Source organism: Diaphorina citri, unplaced genomic scaffold, assembly GCF_000475195.1.
Source record: "Diaphorina citri unplaced genomic scaffold, Diaci psyllid genome assembly version 1.1 scaffold74, whole genome shotgun sequence".
NCBI lineage: Eukaryota > Metazoa > Arthropoda > Insecta > Hemiptera > Psyllidae > Diaphorina > Diaphorina citri.
The window spans coordinates 122918-130646 of record NW_007377511.1 but is presented as its reverse complement, the minus strand read 5'-3'; the positions used below and the strand labels follow the sequence as shown (position 1 = coordinate 130646).

General features: G+C 36.5%; 1 protein-coding gene across 1 annotated transcript in view; it reads right to left on the bottom strand.

Annotated features, from left to right (window-relative positions):
* Positions 1–7729, bottom strand: part of LOC103521347 (cell division cycle protein 16 homolog) — a 27591-nt gene that overhangs the window by 740 nt on the left and 19122 nt on the right. The gene's annotated exons all lie outside the window — the stretch shown is intronic.

The following is a 7729-nucleotide window of genomic DNA, read 5'->3' as shown; positions in this document are numbered from 1 at the left end:
AGTCTAATGGAACAACTAGTTCTAAGCAAACAGTCTAAATAAAGCACTACTTATACTTAATTTAGCACAGAATAAATTATTTATCAAATCGGGAATCTCTTAAGGCATTTGGTCGAGTGCCGAAAATAGAAACTATGAAAACGGGCCTCGAAAGAATAGTTCAACTTCATTTGTTTTTCATTTCACATCAATTTTATATTTTCAGTTTCTTATAACTGCCAGAAGACAATGTAAAAAGAAAATCGATGTTAAAAACAAAAAGGAGGATAGAAAAACAAAGTTGAAATTCTCTGTACCTACCTATTTTGATTTTCATTCATAAAGAAGACATTTTCGTAACTATAAAAAGGGCCATGACCTTAATAGAAAAGAAAATTTCGTCAGTTCATTCATATTATAGCTTTTATATACCTAGGTACATATCACTGCTGTGACCCATCATTCATAAATGAGCGATAGGTCACAGCTGAAATACGAGTAATACTACTCGTATGCCAGTATGTTTTGGTACAATCTCGCCTTCTCTCTCCTCTTCTCTCCCTTCATCTCCTCCTATATGAAAATATTTGGGACGTTGCGTTGGTACATCCACTGAATATATTTTTTAGCCCGTCCTTCCTTTATTATTACGATAGTAATAATAAAAGGTATAAGGGACGGGCTATTGTATTCGCTTCGGTGTCGACTGTCTGTCTGTCTATCCCCATAGAAGGACTTACCCAAACCTATATATCAAATTAAAGGTCTTTTTACCAGGAACACGAAAGTGGTGCTGCAAATTTTGTCCAGAAAAAAAATCTTTTTTGGGAGATTTTTTCACATTTTCTCACACAAATGAGCTCTGATCTTGAAATTTGTCGCGACGACCTATGAACTCAAAGCGAGAAAGTTTTAGATAACACTTCAGTCGATAATTAAGACCGGTTTTAGCGTCACCTGTGTTGGGCTACGCCGAGCAAGGCCAATAAATGGATGGGTGACTTCAACATTATATTGGGAGTAAAGGGCGAACGGGCTCTAGTCTCGATCCTGAGATATGATCAATTTTTGATCGCTAAAATCACCATAAGAAATACACGGAGTGCAGAGACTGCGGGAGAGAAAACTTTTCCTTGCTCGCCTAATATTTGAGTTTCGTTTATGTTTTTTTTGTTTGATAAATACAAGTTCGGCCATGCCTTTTCCAGAAGTTTGGCCATGCCTCGGGATGAACTAGCGGGCTTCCGGAGCGAAGCGACGGAATTCAGCTAGTCTTATATTATAAGAACGAGATCCATTCACTCATTCACATTTCATAGTTCACACACTGATCGTTCTATCTCGAGAACCACAACACCTAGAAAGCTTAAATTTGGTAGGAATATTCCTTTTATGGTCTGGGTGTGCAATAAGAAAGGATTTTGCGAAAATCTACACCGATCCTGAGATATGATCAATTTTTGATCGCTGAAATCTCCATAAGAAATACACAGAGTGCAGAGACTGCGGGAGAGAAAACTTTTCCTCGCTCGCCTAATATTTGAGTTTCGTTTATGTTTTTAGTTTGATAACTACAAGTTCGGCCATGCCTTTTCCACAAGTTCGGCCATGCCTCGGGATGAATAAAATAATACCTAGAATAAAATCAACTTCTTACTTGTGATTCTGATAGGCTATCACTCCCATCTCGTGAATAACGAACGGGTCCTCGTGAGCAATACTGAGAGCAAGATCAAAGAATTTAGACGCCAGACGAGCATTATTGGTCAGACCACACTCTAGACCTACGTACAGAGCGGGTAGATGACATCTGAAACAAAACGAAAGGAAAAATCAGTGCAAAAAAATCGCGCACTAAGCTTTGCAGTCAATACAGACAGAGGAAACAACAATCGGACCAAATTCATACATAACCTTTTTTCAATCGGACCGAATTCATACATAACCTTTTTTCAACCGGACCGAATTCATACACTCTCTCTCTCTCTCTCTCTCTCTCTCTCTCTCTCTCTCTCTCTCTCTCTCTCTCTCTCTCTCTCTCTCTCTCATTATGTTAATGTAAGCTCCTCGCGGTATGGCCAAGTTGCCGTGTACAAATGCATTAGCATGGCCCGTTCGATTCCCGTGTCCTGGAATACGACACTTGGTGATGTATTTGTCCTGGAAAACAACTTTTTATAAGAGCTGGCCTATTCATCGAGAAATTCTGAACGCATATTCCGCAGAACTCTTTTGCGCGCCGTGGAAGGTGCAGATTTTCGTGCAGAAGAAACCACGAACAGCCCGCGGTATTGGAGCTGCTGAAAATTGAACTTTGAACTGTTGTTAGATAAATTGAATGTCGCAAAAACCGTAAAACTGTATTTTGTGTTAATACAGGCCGGGCGGCGCATCTCTTGACTTTCGCGCTCTTTCCGGCACGCTTGATTTGTGGATATTGGTCGTATCGACCATCCGAATTTGCCTAAACGCTACTGCAGCGCTTAGGTCTGAAAAATTCTTTAAGAGTAAAATGTTTAACAATGTATTTGTCTGGGCAAAAAATGATAAGGAGTCATAAGGAATAATGAGGAAGGTATGAAGAGGGTAATACTACAAACCACTGCAAGAGCAAACAGCAACACAACAGGTCTAAGACCAAACTCAAGGTTATTACATTAAACCCAACATTGAACTTTACACCCTTGCCCAGATATTGTTGTTGTTGTTGTTGTTGTTGTTGTTGTTGTTGTTGTTTTTGTTACAAATGTATGAATATTTGAATATTAGGCCATTTTTCCCTTGGGGAAATTCGATTAGAGTGAAAGAATATTCTAAAAAAAGCTGAAGAATTTGGCACAGATCAATATTCATAAACAGATAACACGGTGTAATGTGCAGAAAGAAATCTACAAATTGATTTGTAGCCCAGGATATCCTGACATTTGGGGATTCTGGGGTGATTACATTAAACCCAACATTGAACTTTACACCCTTGCCCAGATATTGTTGTTGTTGTTGTTGTTGTTGTTGTTGTTGTTGTTGTTGTTTTTGTTACAAAGGTATGAATATTTGAACATTAGGCCATTTTTCCCTTGGATCCCAGTCTCCCTTAAAAGAAAGAAGACGGAAAAAATGGGATATTAGAAGACGAATTTATCCTATAGGTATTTAGGTACTGTCATTGGTTATAAGAAACATAGTAGATATGATAAATAGCTAAAATAGGTGAAAAACGTAGATCCATTTGTTGTTGTTGTTGTTGTTGTTGTTGTTGTTGTTGTTGTTGTTGTTGTTGTTGTTTTTGTTACAAATGTATGAATATTTGAACATTAGGCCATTTTTCCCTTGGATCCCAGTCTCCCTTAAAAGAAAGAAGACGGAAAAAATGGGATAATTATTAGAACACAAATTTATCCTATAGGTAATTAGTAATTAGGTACTGTCATTGGTTATAAGAAACATAGTAGACATGATAAATAGCTAAAATAGGTGAAAAATGTAGATCCATGATGTCATTAAAGCCAAAACAGTGTAAAAACAGTAGCATAAAGGCATAGAAGATGATGGAACTAATCGAGGGATTAAGAAAACATTACAAGCCATGATGTCATTAAAGCCAAAACAGTGTAAAAACAGTAGCATAAAGGCATAGAAGATGATGGAACTAATCGAGGGATTAAGAAAACACTACAAGAAGGCAAAACAAATAAGATGACAGTGCCTGAGAGTCTAATCCCATTGATAACAGAATCAACAACAACTAAGTAAGAGAACTGAAGACATTGTCCTCTCCACAAAGATGGAAATTGTGAAAGAGATCAAATTGAAAAGGAGCATGAACGTCAAATAAAGGAAACAAAAATAAGAAAACAGGAAGGAACTGGAAGTTTGTGAAAAACTATCAAATACACAATAAAAAACTATCAAATACAGAAAAAATAGATAACAATATGAATGCCAATGAAGAAATTCAAGCAGACAATAGCGAAACTAATGTGTTTGGAGAAAAAGTCAATGGAGAAGTCATAGAAGTCAAAGGAGGAATAAACACAATAGTTAACAACAGGTAGCGAGTGCAATAAACAGGTGAAAGATCAACCAAATGTACACAAGGTGATATCAAATGAATCCTAGAAAAAATCTAATCTAATGATTCCTAGAAGAAATCTAATCATTTCCATGCAAGGGGAAACAAGAAAAGAACATAAATAAGGAACTTTTTGTAACATTAGAGATACGACAATGTAAGGATTTCCTGCAATCTGATTGGTTCCTTCATTTTGGGTTGATGACTCATTGCTGTCACATTGATCTGAATGAACTATAGTCAAGCTTGGAACAGGTAACAGGTAGGTAATGTTCGTTTTCCGCTGGTTTTCTTCTATCCTGTCCTCCTTGTTTGATTTCGGAACGATAAGATTTTTGTAGTTACAGTTCCTCTATTATGTAATAATATGTATGTATTATGATTTATGTACTGTGTACCAACTATGCATGTAGGTACAAGTAGGTAAGAGTACTTAACATAATTATAGGATTACATTACCTATTTATGTAAGGGGTATGGAGTTATGAACTCAAAGCGAGAAAGTTTTAGGTAACACTTCAGTCGATCATTTAAGACCGGTTTTAGCGTCACCTATGTTAAGCTACGCCGAGAAAGGCCAATAAATGGATGGGTGACTTAAACATTATATTGGGAATAAAGGGAGAACGGGCTCTAGTCTTGATTTTAAATCATTACATGAAAGTAAAATCAAAAAATCAAATCAAGAATGATAATAAACTGAATATTAAACAAATTGGGTAGGTACATAGGTACTGATCGAATAAACTACGGGCTAAATAATTCCCGGAGGGACGGGCCCAGCTTGTTTTTACTACAGAAAGGATTGAGAGAGAAAAGACTACATGTTGTACAATGGATGTTACAGATGGATCTGGCGTGGAATTTTGCAACAGGTGGAAACGTTGACCTGGCCAGGTTTAGAACAAGCAAGAGCTTTGTCCCAATGCCAGGTGTTACAGTTGATCTGGCGTGGAATTTTGCAACAGGTGGAAACGTTGACCTGGCCAGGTTTAGAACAAGCAAGAGCTTTGTCCCAATGTCAGGTGGAATGGCACAGTGCTTATTCCAAAGACTCAGCAGTGAGATTACAAACCTTCAAACGTGAGGAAACAAATGAGTTTCTAGGTTTCTATAGTGTGTCCAGATCAATGTGACAGCAAAAAAATAGGCATTGTTGCCAAACACCAATGCCAGGTGGAATGGCACAGTGCTTATTCCAAAGACTCAGCAGTGAGATTACAAACCTTCAAACGTGAGGAAACAAATGAGAGAGTAAATGAGTTTCTAGGTTTCTATAGTGTGTCCAGATCAATGTGACAGCAAAAAAATGACAAACCTGAATCCTTCACAGGGGTCAATTGCTTGCGAGGTATAATTTCAACCTTTATACCTAACCTAATCAAAATTATTCCCGAATCAGCATTTTTCCTTATCTATTGTTTGTATTGAACGCGTCAATACTTTAACCACATATCATTCCCTATCTAACATCTTTTATACTAGTGATGTGTTCGAACATTACTGATCAACCAAGTGCAAATCCTTGAAAAATTTTTTGAAAAGAAAGTAAAAATTTACAGACCAACTGTACAAAATTTAAAGGCGAGTTTAGTCGTTTTGTACTGATTTTTTTTTCGATATGAAATATCTACAGACGATTTTATTTGGCCTGATTTTAATCGCGTCAAGTGATGGTGAGTGAAATATTAAACAGGGTTTATACGCTTTTCCTGGAATGAAATTCCATGACTTTTTGTTTTTTTGAAAAAAAAAAAAAAAAAAAAAATACAGACCAAGAGTTTGGTCGTTTTGTACTGATTTTTCTTTCGATATGAAATATCTACAGACGATTTTATTTGGCCTGATTTTAATCGCGTCAAGTGATGGTGAGTAAAATATTCAACAGGGTTTATACGCTTTTCCTGGAATGAAATTCCATGACTTTTCCTATTAAATTACATAAGTTTTCTTTTGAACGTATACCTAGTAGAGCTAAGGCCCTCGTGAATTTGGAGAACTCCTTAATATGAAAAACATTATTTTGACTTTTCCAGAAAATTTCCATGAAATTTCCAGAAAATTAGGGAACGGAGGTACTTAAAGATCAGTAAGATTACCCCTTCATTTAAATAAAATATGCAATATTCTGAACGTCAAGGAATATCAGGGGGGAAGCGCCGCAGGCCGTTTTTCGGAAAAACTTGATATTTAATTTGAACATTTTTAATATTTGACTGGGTGGCAAATCCCATGACTTTTCCAGGTTTTCTTTAAATTTTCACGATTTTCCATGACTTTTTGGTCGATTTTTAATTCCATGACTTTTCCAGTTTTTCCAGGTCGCGTATAAACGAAAAACTTGATATTTAATTTGAACATTTTTAATATTTGACTGGGTGGCAAATCCCATGACTTTTCCAGGTTTTCTTTAAATTTTCACAATTTTCCATGACTTTTTGGTCGATTTTTAATTCCATGACTTTTCCAGTTTTTCCAGGTCGCGTATAAACCCTGTTCAAGTGATTTTTTTAACAATCACAAAATAAAATATGTCTTCGTCGTCAACTTGTTCTTCTTTTTTGTTTAACTCTAACTTTTTCAAATTAATTTTGTGCAGCAGACACTAAAATATATAAGAATTTTCGACCTTTTGCAGTTATTTTTTCGGAGTTTTGACCTCAGATTTGGATTTTTCCCAACTTTTTACAAAGGAAATCAACCATTTATTTATAATTTTTCCCATTTACTACTGCTCCATTCAAAATAAAATATGTCTTCGTCGTCAACTTGTTCTTCTTTTTTGTTTAACTCTAACTTTTTCAAATTAATTTTGTGCAGCAGACACTAAAATATATAAATACTAGCTGTTGTGCCCGTGCTTCGCCACGGTTTACAATATTTTAGTAAAAGAAAAAACCTCCGTAAGTAGGAATCTAGGAATCCTCACCAGAAAGAATGCTACCGTTGCGCTATGCTACCGTTGCGGTGACCGATATATCGCCGGATAATTGTCGATATATCGACGATATATCGCCAAAAAAATATATCGATATATATCGATATATCGACGAAGAATATATCGATATATATCGGTTTTCGATATATCGCAACATCCCTACCGCTGGTTTTCTCCTATCCTGTCCTCCTTCTTTGATTTCGGAACGATAAGATTTTTGTAGTTACAGTTCCCTCTATCAGTCAGAAAATAAAAACATATATAACATCTTCGATAAGAAACCAAGGACCATCTTAGGTGCTCAATTATTGCAATATTCAAAATAAAGAGCATCTCTTAACCGCCTAACATAAGTATGTGTTTACCTACTATGTATGTTATAGGTTATAGGTATTTACTATGTACGTACACATGTAATAATATATGTATGTAATGTAGGTAAGATGCGGTTTTCACCATTGGATTCCTTATTTTTTGTACAGACTGGGAAAAATCGGAAAATCCCGAAATTCCAAGCCCTTCCCGAGATATTGACGTTTTTTAGTCCCCCCATAAGAAATACACGGGGAACACGCTTTGAGGCCAGCAAAACTTTTCCTACGTTTTATATTTTGCTCTCGCTCTTAGTTTTCAGTTTTCATTTCTTCGAGACAAGACTCAGGGACGATATTAGTTTTCAGGGGCGAAGCCAAGGGAGCGCGAAGCGCGACCTAATGCACACCCCGCGAAGCCCCGGGAGCGCG